At 42.7% G+C, this 21,939-nt stretch overlaps 1 long non-coding RNA gene across 1 annotated transcript in view; it reads left to right on the top strand.

Annotated features, from left to right (window-relative positions):
- The first annotated feature begins 397 nt into the window (after nt 1–397).
- Nucleotides 398–21,939, top strand: part of LOC129060369 (uncharacterized) — a 68,435-nt gene continuing 46,893 nt past the window's right edge. Inside the window, exons 1-2 of the long non-coding RNA XR_008527008.1 lie at nt 398–546; nt 1,427–1,516. This is a non-coding gene — a long non-coding RNA (uncharacterized LOC129060369). The remainder of the gene's footprint in view (nt 547–1,426; nt 1,517–21,939) is intronic.

Here is a 21,939-nt window from a genome sequence, read left to right as displayed (position 1 = left end):
CATCCATTTTTTGCTAGAACACTGACTGAGACAACTTTTTTTTCAAATACTGGGACTGCTGGCTTCACAGACCGAGACTTCATCCTGATAAGGAAGCCGTTGTCCCACTGGTTAGCTCTAGAACATTCAGCAAGGTGATCATATTGTCACAAGACCACTTCTTTTTCATTCTGCATGAAACTGAAAATGTCAAGGAAATTTCTAAGTTTAATAGACAACATGATCATACTCCAGACTAGAAAATGAAACCAAAACCAATTGACCTAGGCAGAAAGTTAGGTTGTAACGGGTTTCCTGCAGCCAAAGAGCCATGAGTCACAGCAGCTGGCTCAAGGCTGGGAGGGGAAGTAAAACACTAAATCTAAGGACCACTCTATTCACCCTACAGTGACTGCTCTTTTTCCCTCCTGCCACGGTCCAGGGTAGCCGGATACTTCTCCAGGCTCTCACTTATGTGGGCTTTCCTGCTGGCTACATCACTGAAATAGAATCCCCTAGTGGCCCTTCTCCCTCTACAGCTCTGGTGTTACACTGAAAACCTAGAAGGTCAGTCCCTTTTATATTTACCCCCATTAAGGTCGCAGGAGCCCAGCACGTCCCCACAGGCCTCCTTCTCCATTCTCCTCTTCCCCTTGTTTTGTGCCTGGTTTGTTTCCTGTCCAAATTGGGTCCTCCTTTTCTAGACCATGAGCTTGCTGAGGTCAGGGAATGAGTCTTCGTATCCTTGGTACCCAGTTCAGAGCCTGCCTTTAGGGAGTGTTTACTCTAGCACTGTGGTTAGGCAAAAAGATGCGAGTTTGAATCTTGGTTTCCTTAGTCTTTTATCAATCACTTCTCAAGTTAAGCCATTTGTATCTTTTTTCTCTCTCTCTCTCTTTAGAGACACGGTCTCACTCTGTCACCCAGGCTGGAGTGCAGTGGTGCAATCATAGCTCACTGCAGCCCCGAACTCCTGGGCTCAAGCCATCCTCCTGCCTCAGCCTCCCAAATAGCTAAGACTATAGGTGCACATCAATGCCTCTGGATAATTTTTTTTTTTAATTTCTGTAGAAACAGGGTTTCACTATGTTGCCCAGTCTGGTCTCAAACTTCTGGCTTCAAGCAATCCTCCTATCTCAGCCTTCCAAAGTGCTAGGATTATAGGCATGAGCCACTACATTCAGCTACTGCTTGTATCTTCTGATTCTTGTTTTGATACCACTGACCTTAGGTATGGTATTTTATCTTCCTGAATTTTATTTTTCTATGTGTATAAAGAAGATTAAATTATCCTTCTAATAGGCTTGTTGTGGGGATTAAGTGAAATAGTGTATACAAAGTTCTTAGCATACTTTGAAGCTATTTACTAGCATAATAATATTTTTATTATTATGCTAGTAAATAAAACTTTCTGGAATTAGAGACTCACATGCCTGTTTGTCTACAGTTTCAAAACAGACAAGGGAAAAAGAGAAACATCAGAAAGTCTGATTAAAGTAGAAGCATCATATTTCTATCAACGTATCCACTGTGCTTGGTAAGTGGCAGTCTCTCATCCTGTAAGAGACTTGGGCTTTGAAAAGGGCTTTGGATCTCAGATCTGTCGACATGGGGCTTGTCATGAACCTCAGCTTCCTCATCTCCAAAACTGCTATAGGCCAGGCATGGTGGCTCACGCCTGTAATCCCAGCACTTTGGGAGGCCGAAGCAGTTGGATTGCTTGAACTCAGGAGTTTGAGACCAGCCTGGGCAACATGGTAAAACCCCATCTCTACCAAAAATACAAAAAAAAAAACAATAGTTGGGTGTGCCTGTGGACAGAGGTAACTGGGAGGCAGAGGTGAGAGGATTGCTTAAGCTCGGGAGGTGGAGGCTGCAGTGAGACAAGGTCATGCTACTCCACTCCAGCGTGGGTGACAGAGCGATACCCAATCTTGAAAAAAAAAAAAAATGGTATAGTAACAGCCTCTGCTTGAGGTTACTCTTTCACTGAATGATAAGTGAGCACCTACCATGTGTCAGACATTACTCTAAGCTGTACATACAGCCTCAAAAAAGACAAGCTAACCCCTGCCACCATGGGGCTTATATTTTAATTGGGAAAGGGGCTGGAAAAGACGGACAATAGACAAATCAATAAATTCATTAAAAAGCTAACTTCAGGAACTGATAGGTGTTATGGGGAGAATGAAAGAGGACCCTGGGATATAGAATAACTTTGTGGGGGAATCAGGTTGGGATCCCTGGGTCAGGTGGTCAGGGTGGGACTCTCAGAGAAAATGACTTTTGAATTTAAATAAGAATGAAAAGAAAAAGCCAACCATAGGCAGATCTGGGGACAGCCAGTGCAAAGGTCAGAGGTGAGACAAGGTCATAGGGTAACCAGGGTTAAAATAAGGTGGTGCGGCCTAACTGGCCAGAACAATGCCTAACAAAGGTGCTACTTTCCCCAATATCTTCAAATCCTTAAGGATCTACTGTGTGCTGGTGTAAGATGCAGAAATCAGTAAATCATGCTACTATCTCTAAGAAACTCATGGTCTAATATAGGAGAAAAAAATCCACCATCAAAATAAATGAATCAAGACCAGACAGATGAATATAACTGAAAACAAGTGATAGCAACCTGAGAGATGACATAGACATGGATATGGATATGGATATGGATATGGATATGGATATGGAAATGGATATGGATATGGATAGATATGGATGCAGGTACAAATGTGGATAAAGGTGGGGATGTATGTTGGGAAAGGCAGTCTCTTGCATGTCGTCTTTCCACCCCTGCTTGGCCACCTAAGAATGCACGTTGGGCCTGGAAGACTTCCTTACTAAGAAATAAAGAATCCTCAGCCTGTGCTGGACTTACCACCTTTTGAGGGAATATCTTTTTCTGTTTGTACTCTTTTGCTTTGCTTAAGGGCATGCATCATATGACACTTAGAAACTTCGCTACTGTATCTGTCCTTTGCAGGCAGGGGATGGGCCCTTCTGCTGCAGCGTAAGAGAGGTCATTCAATGGCCTGTGTCAGCTACTGGGATGGACCTGCTGTCCATGGGATACTGACACCCACTACTGAAGCAGATCTTGCTCTCTCTCTTCTCTGTGTGAGCAAAGTCCTGTTCCATCCAGTGCTTGACCGTGTTGTGTTTTCCGTGGCAATTTCAAAACCAACATGCAGCGGGCACAAGTGCTTAGACTTCTACTCCAGTTAATAGGAAACAGATGCCACTTGCTTGCCAGTTGGATGTGGATATTGGATGTGGATAGATGTAGATATCAATAAAAAGAACAAATGAATAAGCAATTGAATGAGTGAATACATGTAAGGAGGGAGAGGGTGCTGGGTCAGGGTGGATGAGAAGGGGGATGAAGGAGGCAGAGGTGGGCAGAGGTGGTGATGTAGAAGAGGTGTTCACCACTGAGAAAATTCCAACTGGGCTGGAGCAGAGAATCCTTGTATGGAAATCATGTCTGGAAACTAGCAGACCAGTTATGGACGATTTTGGCTTTGCTTTGTAGGCCTATCATGCTATTTATACTTATATGATTAACAGACATTTCTATAACATACCAGACCTGACAAAGCTGCTACAACACACCTGAGTTCACATGAGTATGTATTATTTCTCCAGTTTCCATTGGTAAAGGTGCAGTGCAGAAAATGGTTTTCTGCCCTTTCTCCATGGCCACTTTGAGGTCAGAGATTGTGTCTTAAATTCAACAAGAACAGAACTGGGATAGTAGAATCTCATTTTGTTGTGTTTCTGTAAAAAACAAAAAGGCTCATTTTAGGCTTTAATAAAAGAAGGGGCCTGGAGGCATCACTGGTGATGGTAAAAAAAAAAAAAAGCCATAATTTTATGTCTTTATAAGATTTTAAAATGTTAAAATCAAAATATGAGACATAAATCAGGATGTTCAGAAAAAATTATAAGAACCCTCATGATGTTTATCAATGAATGATCCATTTGATTCTGTGCAGCCTCATGGCCAAAACCAAGCACAGAGTTAGTCAGATCACTGATCTCCTCTACACATATGATCTTCTTGGGGGACTCTGGCAAAGGAAGCTTTGGGGAAAGCTCATATAAACCACTGAGTATAGTCGAATGATTTAGACCTGAACAGTTTTTAGAGTAGGAGTTATCTGTCCACTAATAAATATTTTAGTAAAATGCTATGGAACATGCAGTTGTTTTTTTTTAAGGCGGACAAATAATTTTATTTTGTGCATGCAAATACATGTCAAGTACTGCAAACTTTTTCCATCAATTTTCTCTCAAACACTGAAAATCATGATGCCCTATTTTGTGAACAGCCAAAGCTAGTATCTCTTCATTTCAGTGCCACAGCAAAAACATACAGAATTCACTCTTTGTTATTCACTATCACCATAACCCTCATTGTTCCATCTCTGCCCTCCCCTCATATACAGCCCTTATAAATTCTAGTCTTATACCATTTAATCCTATTCCTATAGCACAAAGGCAACATTACAATTTGGAAGTTCAAATAGAAATAAATGGCATAGAATTTATTCCCATATATATCCCCCATTTCATTACACAGAATTATTTTAAATTATAGTTAAAACTATAACTATAAACATGCAGTTTTGAGCGATATAACTTGCCAATAAATCTTCCAGGTTAAATTAGTTGCCAATTATATTAAAGTTACCAGGAAAAAAACTTGAGCTATTGTAAGGGTTATGGGCTATGAGACAGTTACATTTTTGTAGTTGCCAGCTCAAAATAAAGTTTCAGAAGTATTGATATTAAGCCACCCTTGCTGCCAATAATTTGATAGACGATCACTTATCCATTTAAGTAATTAGTCAGAGAGAAGATTCTTTTTTTTATCATCTCTGTGGGAATGTGGGATGGGACACCTTTGTGACTTATTATACAACCACGATAGTTAGGAATCAGTGCTGGCCTTTGTAGTCTCAGGGTCTACATGAAGAAAGCCTCAAAAAATGATGCTTGTTGGTGATGCCAACAGAAGGTTGCAGCTCTTCAAAAGAAAAAGAATAGGTCTGGGCATGGTGGCTCATGCCTGTTATCCCAACACTTTGGGAGGTTGAGGAGGGAGGATTGCTTGAGCCCAAAGTTCAAGACCAGCCTGGGCAACATAGCAAGACTTTGTCTCCACAAAAAAAAAATAGCCTGGCACGGTTGTGTATGCCTGTGGTCCCAGCTACTCAGAAGGCTGAGGTGTGAGGATCTCTCGAGCCTGGGAGGTCAAGGCTGCAGTGAGGCACGATTGCATCACTACACTCCAGCCTGGATAACAAGGCAAGACCCCCCTCCAAAGAAAAAATAATCAGGAAGTGAATTTATTTTGCTTTCCCCTTGTGTAGTCAAATTGATTTGTGTTTGAGGCATGTGAAAGCTAAATGCCTGGCCCTGTATAGGTCATGAGTCATCCCTATATCCTACAGTTTAACAAAAGACAGCCCTGCCTGTTCCCTTCCCCTCCCCACGCCCACCACTGAAATCATTGTAGAGGTAGTGGTCTTCTAGTATGTGACCCTTGGGCTACAATATCAACAGGTTCTAGGCCACATTTCCTTCACATCCACATAATGAGCCCTGAAACCCAAGTGTCCTATTTTCCTTGAGGATATCGAGACCCAAATCATCCCCATTTTGGAAGCCCAGGGACTGTGGAGTGGGAAAATATGCCTCCATTCCTCTCCTTCACATGTGTTTTTAGGTTAAAAAAAGCAGGTGCAAATCACAACTGAATATGAAGCCTCAAAAGAGGCCAAAGCAAATCAACTTGACAAAAATAACTTATTATCACCAAACCTGGAGAAAAACTTCAGCAGTGGCACCTCCAAGCAATGACCACGTCCCTGGCTGACTTAAAAGCCCCTTCAGGACCTCATGTTGATTGAATCTCCATGATCTAGCCTCAAGTGAGAGCTGAGTGGGCTGTTCTTGAGCCAAGTGTCTGTGATTGTGGATAAATATATTAATATCCTAGCAACTTGCAAAAGCCAAAGTACCTTAGACAGAATTTGTCTTGCATGCTCTTAACAGGAGAGCAGGTTTGAGATGGGGATCTGAGGATATTCTGAGCCAAGCAAAGAGGTTCTTGGTAAATACAAAAATTCATTTCCTTCTGGTCATGCTTGGCTGCCCCTTGCAAATTGGAGTCATTTTCTCGTACGGCCTTCTAGTGTTCTTCTGAAATTTAAGGTTTGCTCTCTGTTTTCAAAATGTAGAAACCCATCTCAGTCATCCACCAAGCTTTCACTGAGCAACCAGATGCAGGCACTGTGCAGGGTTATGAAAGTGGAGATGTTTAAGACACAGTTTCCACCTTCAAGAAGTACACTGTCTAGTCAGGAAGACTCACTGCAACATCCAGACTCAACTTGTTACACCCCACCCTGGTGTCCTCCCACTTGCCCTTTCTTCTACCTGGATGGAATGCCATTGGCTCTCTTCCTCTTCTCTTGGAGGCTTCTCTCCACCCCCACCCACAGCTGAGTTGCCCACACCTCTGGGATGCTCTGTACTTTGGTCACACATACTTTTCACATTTTCAGCTAGCATGAGATTATCTGATATCCCATTTATCACTTCTTCCAGACACATTCCTTCAGCCTGAAATGGTTCCTGGCACGTGACAGGCACACGATCATTATTGGTGGAATGAATGAGTGAATGAATTCACAAGAAACATATGGCACTCAGAAACCTCAGGACCTCAGCTTAAATTCTAGCTCCAATGCTCATATGTTGAGTGAAACTGACTGAGTTATTTAAGCCTCCTATGACTCACTTTTTCTATTAGCAAAATGAGAATAAGGGTTGTTGTGATGATGAGCAAATTCTTGTTTAGTGCTTATCAAAATGACTGCCAACTGGTAAGCACTTCATGAAGAGTAGCCATTAAAACAGTTATCACTAACAGACATCTACTGAATCCCGACTGTGTGCCAGATAATGTGCTAGACACTGAGGCTACAAAATGAATGAAGCAAGATGTGTGCTTTCAATGAACTCCCGGACTGGTTGGGAAGATAGATGTTAAAAGAAATTAAAAGGCTATCTTACTAAGTAAGTGGGATATTGGGAACATGAGGTGAGGCATCTAACCCAGGCTGGAAGAAATCAATGAATTCACAAGAGAAATGGTACTGGGGATCATGAGAGCTAAATGGAAAAGTCAGAGTCAGAATCTTTAAGGCCTTCCCCAAACCCTGCTCTAAATATTCCATTATGCCTAAGTGTTTTCCTTTCCTTATAAATCCCTTCCTCTAGCCATATTGCTGATTATTCTTATTCTGTGAATTACATAAGTGTATTGTTTTACAATTTACAAAAATTTCCACACACCATGTGTCACTGGATTCTCCCAACTTCGCTATAAGACAGATAAAGCAGATAATTTAATATTTAATTCATGGTTGAAGAAGCTGAGGCTCTGAGAAGTCGCACTGCTTCTAAATGATACTAGCTAGACATAACCCCAGGGGCTGACACTAATTCTGATGCCCTTTCAGCTCCCACAGCCTGGACACTCATAACAAGCCAGGAGCCCACCACCTTTGCTCCTTTGCCACACAGTGCCCCCTACCTGGAATGCCATCCCTCATCCCTTGTGTTTGTCTAAATCTTTCTCTTCTTTGAAGTCTCTGTTCAAAACTTAACTGCCTCCCCCTGCCATCTAGTCTCTCCCCTGTCCAGACAGCCTATAGGGGTCTCTTGAACTCTCTAGGCTGAAATAGGACTCTGACATCCTATGGCGGCCTGTTTATGGTTCTTTTTCATGTGCCCTTGTCTGCCTCCCCAACCTGGCTGTGAGCCCCTGGAGGAAGAAACTGTGTCTTACTAATCGCTGTGGTTCGTATATAGTAGATGCTTAGTAAGTGCCTGTTGATTAAATGAATGGTATCAAGGTTGTTGGTCAATCTTCTGTTTAGGCTGACAAAAACATACTTGTGAGAGAAGCAGACTAGCTTTTACTAGGCAGTTAGGCCCTGAGTGCAGAGATGAAAGACATAGTCTCTGCATCTGGAAGCACCAAGTCTAATCAAGAGACAGCAAGTACATAGATAATAACTGTACATATTGGAAAGTTTCAAATAGAGTACAAAGTACAAGGTGCCATTGGAGAACAAAGGCCATGGGGGAGGAGGGAGTAGAAGGAGGAGATGAAAGCAACAAGACGAAAGAGGGAAAGGTGAGGTCTGAAGAAAATCTTATAGCGTGAGTAGAAATTGACCGGGGGTACAAAGGGTGGCAGAGTACAAAGTACAAGGTGCAATTGGAGAATAAAGGCCATGGGGGAGGAGGGAGTAGAAGGAGGGGATGAAAGCAACAAGAGGAAAGAGGGAAAGGTGAGGTCTGAAGAAAGTCTTAGAGCATGAGCAGAAATTGACCAGGAGTACAAAGGGTGGCATGATGGGATATAGAAAGGGGCTCCATGGTCTAGAAGAGGAACAACAACAAGAAGAATAAAATAGCCCAGAGGAATGAGAGGAACTGAAATCAATATAAAACTTTCTTGGGGGATTATTTAAATACCATCCTGAAGTCCAGATAGACTCTGCCTCCTGGATGGATGGATGGAAGGATGGATGGATGGATGGATGGATGGATGAATGAATGGGTATTATGAACATTCATGTAACAAGAGTAAAGAGGGTATAAAGAGGACACATAGGTAAAAGATGAGCTCTTGATTCCAAATATTAGAATTGTTGTTATTAATAGCTATGCTTTTGCGTTAACAAAAGCAATATGTTTATTATTAAATAACCAGGAAATAAAGGTGATTTTTAAAGTTGCTCTTAATCCCTCCATCCATATATAACCACTATTAACATATTTATGTTGGCCTTTCCACGCTTTCTTTAGTGTCTTTCTATCTTAATCATCTGTCTGTCCATCTAACTATACATTTGTTTACATATTGATGATCTTTTTATTCATCCATCCATTCATTTATCCATCTATACTTTTCCAAAACAAACATAGGCTCATTTGGTGCTTTACATTTTGTAACCAATTTTTCTAACCAATTTATTATAAGAATCCAGTTATTTCTACCTATTTTTAAGTCAAATGTTAATAGCCACATAATATTCCATCCTATGAAAGTACTACAGTTGGTTTAATCAATCCTTTCCCTCTTTTGCAATTATCAAATATGTTTTAATGAAGATTGGTGCTCTTCTTTTGGGCCAAAGTAACAGCAAAGGGGTTACCTTTCTCTAAAGTTTAGGAGGCTTTGAGTTGATTGACCAAAACTTGAACTTGATATAGGGTCATATTAATCCTCTGACATAAATCAGCTGCCCCCTGAAGTGACATCTCTATCTCCACTCTACCTTTCCCTGGAAATGCCAGACAGGGCAGAAGGGCCTCCTCGACAGTGCAGGTACATTAGTGCAACCATCAGCAATCACAGGTTATCTTCTGCTGATGGAGTCTGACAGCACCAGCTTTCCCACATCTTCACAGAGCTGGTGATGCAGAGCTGTCAACTAACACAGCTGCAAGGAAATGCCAACGGTGGATTTATGGTGTGAGGCAGTAACTTTGTGACCCCCAGGTGGAAAAACAGATGCCTTTGAAATAAGATTAGTCAATGTGGCAAAATGGGAGAGGGAGGCACTTACCTTATAGTAAAAAAGAATCCATTCTTCTACTTCTTTGAAACTTCAGATCTTCAATGGCTCCGTATTACTTACAGGAAAAGTCCTAAGCTTTTCAGTCCAGCAAAGAAGTAATGAATGTAGTGGAACAAGGACTGGCTGGAAAGCCAGAAGCTATAGATTCTAGCTGCTGTTTTGCTACCCACCAGCAGGGTGACCTGGGCAAGTCACCAGTTCTTGAGTTTATTTTCCTCCATCTCTAAAATGATCATACATAGATAATGTCAGAGTGTTTTGATAAATGAGTCAGTAAAAAGTCATGCGTCGTTCAAAAATCATTTACTGAGGGATTTAATGTGCTGAGGGTAGAGTTAAGCAAGATAGACCAGCCCCTGACTAGGGAACTTGCACTCTAGGAAGTAGGAGTCAGAACATAAAATAATCAGTAGACTATGGAATAGTGATCAAGTGCCGTGTTGAATACAAAGTGTTGGGGATGGTAGAGACCAACATAGTGCCCGGGTTGGGTTGGGTGGTCAAGAGATGATGACCTAGCAGCTATGGTTGGAATGAGAAGCTAAACAAGCCACAGAGAATCTGGGGAGAAAGAATTCAGGCCAAGGGATAGCATGATAAGGCCCCACAGGCAAAGGTGAGCTTGGTGTTCAACTAACTAAATGCATATTTACTAAGTGTCCTTCTGCTAGATTCCAGGGATTCAAGGACAAGAATATCAGAGTCTCTGCCCTCACTAAGCGTAGGGTGGCCAGGCGCAGTGGCTCACGCCTGTAATCCCAACACTTTGGGAGGGCGAGGCAGGTGGATCACGAGGTCAGGAGATCGAGACCATCCTGGCTAACACGGTGAAACCCCATCTCTACTAAAAATATAAAAAAATTAGCCGGGTGTGGTGGTGGGTGCCTGTAGTCCCAGCTACTCGGGAGGCTGAGGCAGGAGAATGGCATGAACCCAGGAGGCGGAGCTTGCAGTGAGTGGAGATGGAGCCACTGCACTCCAGCCTGGATAACAGAGCGAGACTCCGTCTCAAAAAAAAAAAAAGCTTAGGGTGAAGGAAGCAGATGATTAAACAGATAGACCTTTTGCAGTATGATGAGCACTGTGACAATGAGCAGAAATTTGGAATGCTTCTGGGAAAATGTGACAGGAGCTTCTACCTTAGCCCAGGAAGCTCAGGGAAGCCTTCCCTGAAGAGGTGCCCTGGAAGCTGAGATCAGATCAAGCAACATCAATTTTTTTTTAAAGCCATCATGGAACTTGAGTTCTAACCTACTGATGGTCTACCTGCCCATGCACATTCTTTGGCCACACCTGGGATTCTGCTGAACCCCAAGTGACTTTGCAGAAATTCTTTACTCATTTGGAGGAAGCCCAGGGCATTGCAAGGAAAATAGATAAGGTTCATTAAAGCATTCAAAAAATATGTTGTCATATTTATTATCACTTACTGGTGTAGTTCTCAAACTTGAGTGCACATCGCAGTCCCCTGGAAGTCTTGTTGAAACACAGATTGGTGGGCCTCATCCCCTGAGTTTCTGATTCAGGAAGTGTGTTAGTCCATTCCCATGCTGCTATGAAGAAATACACAAGACAGGGTTACTCATAAAGAAAAGAGATTTAATTGACTCATAGTTCTGCATGGCTGGGGAGGCCTCAGGAAACTTACAATCATGGCGGAAGGCAACTCTTCACAGGGTGGCAGGAGAGAAGATGAGTGCAAGCAGGGGCAATGCCAAACACTTATAAAACCATTAGATATTGTGAGATTCGCTCACTATCATGAGAACAGCATGGAGGAAACCACCCCCGTGATTCAATTACTCTACCTGGTCCCGCCCTTGACACGTTGGGATTATGGAGATTATAATTCAAGGTGAGACTTGGGTGGGGACACAGAGCCAAACCATATCAGGAGGTCTGGGTAGGGCCTGAGAATTTGGTCAAGCAAGTTCTCAGGTGGTGTAGATGCTGCGATTTGGGAAACCACACTTTGAGAACCACTGACTTTGAGTGCTTGGCATTTGGGACATAGAGGTGGTTTTCTAATTCTCCTTAAAGCTGGTGGAGGGGAACAGAGAGAACAGAGCTCCCAGGCCAGTCCACTTGAGGCCGTCTCCAGCCTGGTTTCTCCTTCAGAGATTTAATAGCCAGCAGACCCCAAAGTATGACATCTAGCCTTGCTTTGGCATTTGTGTTCTAATGTGTAAATAAACTTGAAATTTTTCCTAATTTTCTGAGGAAAAAGTAGAGGGGTGTTTGCCAAGTACTGTGGTCTGAATGTTTGTGTCCCCCAAAATTCATATTTTGAAATCCTGACCCCCATGGTAATGCTATTAGAAGGTGGTGCCCTCACGACTGGGATTAGTGCCTTATAAAAGAGGGCCCAGAGAGCTAGCTAGACCCTTGTACCATGTGAGGGCACAGCTAGAAGGCTCTACATATGAATAAGAAAATAGGCTTTTGCCAGACATCAAATCTGCTGGCACCTTGATCCTAGACTTCCCAGCATCCAGAACCATGAGAAATAAATTTAGTCTATGGTGTTTGTTACAGCAGCCCAGGTGGACTAAGACTCCAAGCCAAATAAACAAGCTCCAAATGCACATTCTCATCTTGTCCTCTTGGGTAGTTTTCTCTCAGTTATTTTTTTCTCAGTCAGGGAATTGCCAAAGTCCATACTGATCCCTTACTGGGTCACACTCCTCAAATACCACTCTGATGGCCTCTGGACTCTGATGACATCAGGATAAACCCACACAGGTATCTTGTAGTGAACAAAAAGCCCCAGCCTTGCAATCGCATAATTCTCAGTCTGAATTCCAGTACAACCACTTAGCAAGGATCCTTTGTGGGAGCTACTTGAAAGCTCTTTGAGCCTTAGAATAGTGCAGGGAGGGGCAGCAATAGCTCCACAGGGTTGTTGGGATAATTACAGAAGACTATGAATGTCATATCTTTGGGTATAGTAGGTGCTCGGTAGGTTAGGGATGCTTACAACAGTCTGTCATTTAAAGTGGTCCTGGACATAGAATTGCTAGCTCCAGGCCCATCACCTTCTCCCATATTTCCCCAGGCCTGAAGGGTCCACAATGGGTGATGGTGGGGTTATCCTGCCATGCCTACTATGCTTTCTTCCAGGACACAATTGCAGGCCCTTGACATCTTTTGCTTGGATTATTGCAACAGCCTCCAAAGGGACTCATCTGTCTCCAGGACACCCCTCCATCCTCCTCTGCATCATCACCAAGGGAACCTTTGTAAAGCAAAGGCATGATCATGCTTATCACCTGGTGGAAACCCTTCAGAGACTCTCCACTCCCCAGAGCATGCACCACATCCTTAGAGTCTACAGAAGGTAGGAGGAAACAGAAATGAGTGCCAGGTCCATAGGTAGGCAATGGGGAGCAGTGGGGATTGTGGTGAAATGGAGCTTGGCTGTCTAAAGGCATCCAAACTCAGAATTCTGTAAAACCTTCTATGGGCCAAATAAAGTTTGTCCTGAGATTCCATGCCTGGCCTTGACTACCAGTGTGTGAGAGCTGGCCTGGCAAATGAGATATAAGCTCCTTAGCCGGGCTAACCAGGTTCAGCATCCTTCTTGCTGTGCCCTGCCTCACTTAAAATTCATATAGCTACCAAACTGTCTGCAGTACCTCCACACCTGCCATGCTTGTCCTCAGCCATGTCCTTTGATCAAGTCTGGAAAGCCCTTCCCTTGCTCTTCACTTGATGAATGAAGAAGTCCTGCTCATCCCTTTAAAACTCAGTTCAGGCAGCATTGTTTTGCACTTATTCCCAGTTTTTCCATATGGATATGTATCTTTTCCTGGTGTCCCAACAATATCTGTTGCCTTTCTTCATCATTATAATTATTAAGTGGTAATGGCAATATAATTATCTCTTTTTTTGCCTCTGTCTCCCCTGCTAATGTGTAAGCACCTAATATCAGGGACCAAATGTTAATGACCTTTGTGTCTAGCAATAATGAGGTGTTCAATAATTATTAAATGAATGAAAGGAGAGGCAGGTCCCCCTGCCACCACGCCTCCACTCTCCCATGAGGTAGGAAGCAATCTGAACAGTGAGTGGCACAACAGCCGCTTGGGACAGGCATAAGACTGGTCACCTCTCTCTCCGTTTCCACCACAGGAATGTGTTGAGGACAGTACAAGCAACAAGAATTGGGGAGCAAGAATGCCTTTGACTTCATCTCTCAGCTGTTACAAACTCTCCCCTATTGACGGTTCAAATTTCCAAGAGAAACTCTGGTCATCCAGTGAAATCACCCAGGCCCCAATGGGGCAGTGGACCACACAAACTCTCCCCAGCTGCCTGCCAGACTTCCACTGGCTGCTTGTAGGCAGAGGCCCTTCTTTGCTCCGATGAGGACAGGTTCATCTGCCAGAAAACATGGCACCTTCTATGGATAGACACTCTATCTTAGTCGGCTTGGGCTGCTATAACAAAATATCATAAACTGAGTGGCTTATAAACAACAAATATTTATTTCTCTCAGTTTTGGAAGCTGGGAAACCTAAAATCAAGGTGCTGGCAGATTCAGTGTCTGGTGAGAGCCCTTTTCTCATAGATGGCCCCTTCTATACATCCTCACATGGCAGAAGAGGCAAAGATGGTCCCTTGGTCCTTTTTTTTAAATATAAAGATACTAATCCCATTTATGAAGACTCTGCCCTTGTGACCTAATCACTTCTAAAAGGCCCCATCTGCTAATACCATCACATTGGAGATTAGGAGTTCAACATATGAATTTTAACCAGGCGAGGACACAAACATTTATATCATAACAATCTCTAGGAAGGTCTTTGACTGGCAAGTGTTACACAGCCTGGGTGGTGTAGGACTTAGGGCCAAGATTAGGTAAGCTGAGTGAGGGGCCTCGGGTGTAAAGTTTAAGGAGGGGTCCTCTTAGGGTCATGTAGGTGCCTCATTTGCCTCATCCTAATTTCACCCCTAACGGCTGATTTCGTGCATGACTTGAAGGCAGTCACTGTCTCTCTGACGATTAGTTTCTTAACCTGTGAAATGAAGTGGTCAGAAGACTATAAGGCCTGTTAGGTTCTCTGGCTTTGAAACTGCTGCATAGTTCCATAGCTCCTGAGACACAACTCACCCTCTCCAACCTACCCACTGGACTTTTCCCCCTTTGTCTTGGGGGGCTGCTCATCTGTGTAGTTAGTTTCTCCAGCCATGCCTGGCTTCACTATCAAGGGCTCAGTTCACAAGCCACTTAGCAAAGGCAGTCATGAAAGAACAACATAGCGTCTGTTCCGGGCCTTCGTGGAGGACGTGCTCACATTCCTCCCCTCAAAGCAAAATTGATCGGCCATGACCTGGGGCCGCACCAAAGAGAAGGAACCGTTGGGGGCTGGGATGCCATTCGGTGCCCAGATGAGGTCAGTCACCACATGGTCCTCAGTAGCCTCGAGGAATGAGAGGTATTTGACTCCCCTATTAATCACTTGGAAGAGTTATGAATATCTTGGGTCAAAGTGACAGTTTGCCTCTTGACAGGAAAGGGGCCTAAGTTCTGACTCCCACTTAGAAAAAGTTCATGTAGTTTTGTTCCTCCAAGATAGAAACAGACGACCATAGAGATGGGGAAGGGGAGAAATTGAGAAGGAGCGAGAAGGCGAGAGGGTGTTGTTTATCCAGTTCAATCTCAGATCCCACACTGGAGTCCAAGCTCAAAGGGTTCAGTCAGTCATCCTGAATGTGGAGACTTCTCCAAGGGGAGCTCTTTTGATTGTTGGGTAACAAAAATTATTAGAAATATTTTATTTTTATATATTATATCTATAAATATAAATCTATATAAATACAGATGTGATATATAATGTAAATATATTAGTCAGTGTGAATGAGGAACAGGTCAATTTCTCCTCCAAATAGTTGCCATTAAAATCTTTGAAGACATTATCGTATTCCTCCTGAATTTCTTATACCCCATACCAAAAAAAAAAAATCCCAGTTTGGGAGGCTGAGATGGGCAGATCCCAAGGTCAAGAGTTTGAGACCAGCCTGGCCAACATGGTGAAACCCTGTTTCTACTAAAGAATATACAAAAATCAGCTGGGCATGGTGGTGGGCTCCTGTAATCCCAGCTACTCAGGAGGCTGAGGCAGGAGAATTGCTTGAACCTAAGAGGCGGAGGTTGCAGTGAGCCAAGATTGTGCCACTGCACTCCAGCCTGGGTGATACAATAAGACTCTGTCTCAAAAAAAAAAAAAAAAAAAAAAAAACTTGTAATATAAGGAAGGGGCCAGGTATGGTGTCTCATGCCTGTAATCCCAGCACTTTGGGAGGCCAAGGTGAGCAGCTCAGTTGAGGCCAGGAGTTCGAGACCAGCTTGGCCAACCTGGTGAAACCCTGTCTCTATTAAAAATACAAAACTTAGCTAGGTGTGGTGGTGCACACCTGTAATCCCAGATACTTGGGAGGCTGAGGCACGAGAATTGCTTGAACCCAGAGGCAGAGGTTGCAGTGAGCCAAGATCACACCACTGCACTCCAGCCTGGGTGACAGAGCGAGACAAGTCTTCCAGGCAATCCCAACCCCTCTGTTTCACCTGGTCCCCTTCTTCTGGAATCACAGTGTATCAGTGACCTGCATACGGTGTTGGTCCAGAACCATACATGGTTATGCAAGCATGGAGAACAGAGCAATCATCTCAGCTTGCAGATGCCACTGGGCGATGAGAGAGCCAGAACAGAGTCCCATTCTGCTGATCCCCAGGCACCTGGGATGATGGAGAAAACACCAATAAGCCAGCAGGAGAAGTGACTAGACTTCCCAACATGCAAACACTATGTGTGGAATTTACCATGTTTGTATCATCATTCAGGGACCACAGACCATGCATCTGAACACCACCAGTACATCCATAGACACAGAAGCACTGACCAAATGGATGTACTATCCCCTGACTCAAACCAGTGAAAATTACATGGCCAATCTTTTAAAAAGCAAGTAGTGGGCCAGGCATAGCAGCTAACACCTGTAATCCCAGCACTTTGGGATGCCGAGGCAGGCGGATCACAAGGTCAGAAGTTCAAGACCAGCTGGACAACATGGTGAAACCCTGTTTCAACTAAAAATGCAAAAATTAGTCGGGCGTGATGGTGGGTGCCTGTAATCTTAGCTACTCAGGAGGCTGAAGCAGGAGAATCGCTTGAACCTGGGAGGCAGAGCTTGCAGTGAGCCAAGATCACACCATTGCACTCCAGCCTGGGCGACAAGAGTGAGACTCCATCTCAAAAAAGAAAAAAGAAAAAAAGCAAGTAGTTAGTAGTGTAGGGGGAAAGTCCTGGATAAGAACTCATGCCTCTTTGATTTACACCTGTGTTGCCTAAACTGTCTTCCTTTCCTTGATGACTAATATATATGTTAGCTGCTCAGCTTTTCTTTATACTACACTTTCAGGAGATGCACACTCTTCCCTGACTTCCCTTAGCTTAAAGTTCTGGAATAATTATCCCTTCATTTCATTTGATACCAGATTTTGCATACTTCTTTTAGTGATCCGATGATTCCCTCTTTAAGATATATATTAGCTCCATAAATATTATACAATATTGCTATGGAAATGGAAAAAGACTGTTCTTAACTTGTCCCAATAGTTTCAGCTCTCAAACTATTTATTTGACATCTCCTGAACTTTTATCCTAAACCTATATCTGAAGCTTATATCCAAAATTGTCAGCTACCCCTATCCAATGGGACTTCTCCCTTGGGGATCCCACAGGTACCTGAAATTCATCATCTCCCCTCCCCTATCCGTTTCTCGAATTATTTGCCACAATCAATGGTCTTACAACCACTGCTGATCATAGCACTGGACAGTTGAAGGAGAAAATTCACATTCCTTGAGCATCTACCATGAAGATTAACAACCCTGCAGTGAAAATATCATCCTCAGTTTACAAATAAGGAAACAGGGGCACATTCTCTCATACCCCACATCTAATTCTCCGACAAATGCAGTGGGAACTCAGACAGCTCAATTGCAAAAATACAAATAACCTGATTCAAAAACAAACAAAAACCTAATAGAGATTTTTCCGAAGAAAATCTACAGATGTGAAACAGGTGTATAAAGGTGTTCAACATAACTAGTTATAAGGGAAATACAAATCAAAACCACAATGGGACATTAACTGGAATTTGTAAGGATGGCTATTATAAAAAAAGACAAGAGTTAACAAGTGCTGTTGGCAAGATTGTGGAGAAAAGGGAACCCTTGTATATTGTTGATGGGAATACAAATTTGTATAGCCACTATAGAAAACAGTATACAGGTTCCTCAAAAAATTAAAAATAGAATTAGCATATGATGCAGCCATCCCATTCTATGTATATATCTAAAAGAAATAAAATCACTATCTCAAAGAGGTATCTGCACTTCCACGTTCATTCTAGCATTATTCACAAGAGCCAAGATGTGGAAACAACCTAAATATCTGTCAATAGATAATGGATTAAAAAAGTGCTGTACAAATTTATACAATGCGATGCTACTAAGCCATAAAAAGAAGGAAATCCTGCTATTTGTGACAACATGGATAAATGTTGAGGATAATATGCTAAGTGAAATGAATCAGACACATAAAGACAGATATTACGTATTCTCACTTATATGTGGAATCTAAAAAATTGACCTCTTAGATGTAGAGAGAAGAATGATCACTGCCAAGGCCTGAGGGGGGTGAGGGAAATAGGGAGACATTTGTCAAAAGGTACAAACTTTTAGTTATAAGATGAATACGTTCTGGGATTCTCATGAATACCACAGTGATACAGTTGATGATACTGCATTGCATACTTGAAATTTTCTAAGAGGATAGATCCGAGGTATTCTCACCACACACACACACACAAACAGTAACTACATGAAGTGATGGGTATGTTAATTAACTTGATTGTAATAATCATTTCATGATATATATTAATACATATATCACATCATCACTGTGTACACCTTAGATTTATACAATTTTTATTTGTCAAACATACCTCAATAAAACTGGGGAAAAATATAAACAGAAAACCAAATGCAATGAGCTCCACTTTCCAAGTGCATCTAGAATTTGTGTGCATCTTCCACATTTCCAGCATAGCCACCTTGGTTCTGGCACCATCACCTCTTGCTGCAGTCATTGCAATCACTCCCCCACAGCTTTGTCTGCTCCCATCATTGTTCCTCTAAAAGCTCAACTTTGCAGAGCCCCAGAGAGAAGTTTCCAGGGGATTCAAATCAACTCTGAATTGGATTTCCATCTTATTTAAAGCAATGTCCTTTCCAGCGGCCTCAAGGCCCTGCATGATCTGCCTCTAGTTGTCTTGGAGCTCATCTCCAATTGCTCCTTCTCCTGCCTCCTGGTGCTGCCTCAGACTCTCCAAAGCACTCTTGCCTAAGGGCACTTGCACTTGCTTCTCTTCTTCACCTGGAACACACTTCCCTCAGACAGCCACATGGTTTGCTCCCTCATTTCATTCCCCTGCTCAGACTGTGGTCATTCCCCTGACCACACTCCACATAAATTGTCTATCCTCCCCTTTCCTTCCATCCTCATCTCCCCACTTAATTTTCCTTCACGACACATCAACAGCTGACATATGTAGTACATTTTTGTTTGTTGTTCAGCTCCCCTCATCAGAATGTAAACCTCATAAGCTTATAGTCTAGTGAAAAAATCTGTTTCATGTGACAGCTAGTAGGTGCTCAATAAATAGTCAATGAATGAATGAATAGGAGGCAACTGGAAAAGCAGGGAGTATCCAAAATAGTATGGGATTCAGAGGCCATTTCCAATAACAATTATTGGAGGGAAATTCGACTTGGAAGGCAGCACTAATTTGTAGAACAAGGAAGGGAGTCATGAGGACTGACTTCAACTGCTTGAAGAGCTGACATACGGAGTAGGAGCAGATTCATTCTGCATTTTTCATAAAGTAAAACTCCTAAGTAGTTTTCCAGGCCAACAAAGCGGGTGTGGCAGGCATTCAAGACACAGAGAATCATATGAGCCCTGTGTTGAGGCTGAGATTTGGAAAGACGTGGCTTGTATGTTAAATACCAAATTAGTCATATGCAGCTGGAGGGGAGTGGTGGTCCATGAGGTCAGAAAGATAAACTGGATGGGCTTTTATTGCATTCATTTATTAATTCATGAGAGTATCATATGCTCTACATTTAATTAGCTCATAATATCTCCCAGGCTCTGTGCTAGGTCCTGGGGATATAAAGCCTGTAATTTAGAAATCCTGTCATTGAAAGATAAGAATGAACATTTGTCAAGGCCTTAAAGGTCTCTGTATATAATAGGTACTCAAAAAAAAAAAAACCAAAAACTGGATCCCTGAATGCTGGTGTCTGAGTCCATTTGGCTACTATAACAAAATACCTTAGACTAGGTAATTTATAAACAATAGAAATTCATTACTCACAGTTCTAGCAAATGGAAAGTCCCAGATCATGGACTTTATAAAGGTGTCAGCGATTCAATGTCTGGTGAGAGCTCTCTACTTCATAGATTCATAGGGAGCTTCATAGAGCTCTCTACTTCATAGACTGCGCCCTCTTACTGGGTCATCACGTGGTGGTGGAAAACAAGCCTCTTTTTATGAGGCCATTAATCGCATTGATGAGGGCAGAGTCGTCATGACCCAATCACCTCCCAAAGGCCCTGCATCTTAATACTATCACCTTAGGAGTTAGGTTTCGACCTATGAATTTTTGGGGTGGAGGGCACACCAACATTCGAACTATAGCAGGAGGCTAGGTTTTTCTAGTTAGTAATCATATTAATCCTATGAGGCAACTATAATTATACCTGTTTTAGAGGTAAGGAAACTAAGATTTAGTTTCCTGACTTCATATAACTCATATGATTCTGGGCCATGCTATAAATCTAGCTCTGTCTCACATCAAAGTTTTCGGGTTTTTCCCCGCCCCACTATGTCCTCTTGTCTCCTCAAAACAGCTCAAACTCTTAGAAATAACTTCCTAGACCAGAGAAGTAAAAAAAGGAGGGATGGATCCACTCTACCATACAGGAAGGTTTTGAGTGAGGGCCTTAACGGATGAGTCTCTTTAATCTCCCTGGCCCAGTAGTTACCAGAATTGCCTTGCTATCAATCCCTGGGGAACAATAGGCACGGTTGTTAAATGTGCCAGCCCTGCGTTGCACAGTCTGGAATTTGAATATGAGTTTTCCCCTTGATTAGCTATATGACCCTGGGCATATCACTTAATCTTGTTAAACCTCAATCTTCTCATTCTTAAAATGAGGACTAGAAATTATACCTCTGGGGTGCCCCTGTGGCTCACATTTATAATTTGAGCACTTTGGGAGGCCAAGGCAGGAGGATTGCTTGAGCCCAGGAATTCAAGGCTGCAGTGAGCCATTACTGCACTCTAGCCTGGGCAACAGAGCAAGACTCTATCTAAAAAAAAAAAAAAAAATTACACCTCTAATAGAAGATCACTATGAAATTAAATTAGATAAATCATGCAGAATATTTAGCAAAATTTCTGGCACAAAATAAATGATCAATGACTCTTAGCCATGGGATGATGAAGATAATGGTGACGAGGATATTCTGGCTCCAGCTGACAAAGTCAAGGACATGTCTGGCTGATAAAGTCAGTTTAGCAGCTTCCATTAAGAAGTTATTCAGAAAAAAAGCTGGGACCCTGTCCTTTACAATCCCACAGTGAGATGTACTGTACTCAAGGAAGGGCAAAGAGGAAGGAAAAGTTCCTATCCACACCACAAAGCTAAAAAATCCAAGAAGGGTTTGGTTTTCCTCTGTTCTCAGTCCTTTTTAACTGTTTTCCTTTTTAAAAAAATACTATGGCCTTTGCCTGAGGCCTAATCAGGATGCCTATAAATGTGCATATTTATGGATGTTAATATAATACATCTTATAAAGTTCCCTTTGCTTTGAGATGCTGGTCTGCATTTTGTGCATGTCTCAGCTATGCGCTGGGTGGCTGCTACAATATTTCTGCTGAGGCAGGCAGAGTGCACCCACCTAAATACATTTCATCTAAGTGTAGTTTGGTCTGGGACATCTTGGTAATCAGGGAAGACAAAGCAGATTAAAATCATGTGAGAGGTCACTTTCCCAGTGAGCTCAAACGTGCTCTGCTGATAGAAACCACTCCACACAGGGCATGGGTGTGTGACTTTGTGGGGAAGAGGGGGAGGTGGAAGGATTGGGGTCAGGTTGTGACAAGGAGATGAAGGTTTGTTCTAGCCAAGGGGTCTGTCTAGGATGCCAGCCATGAGGAAAGCAA

The sequence above is a fragment of the Pongo abelii genome, chromosome 1, assembly GCF_028885655.2.
Source record: "Pongo abelii isolate AG06213 chromosome 1, NHGRI_mPonAbe1-v2.0_pri, whole genome shotgun sequence".
Lineage (NCBI taxonomy): Eukaryota > Metazoa > Chordata > Mammalia > Primates > Hominidae > Pongo > Pongo abelii.
Note: the sequence above shows the minus strand (reverse complement) of the source record. Positions and strands in the feature narration are given on the sequence as shown.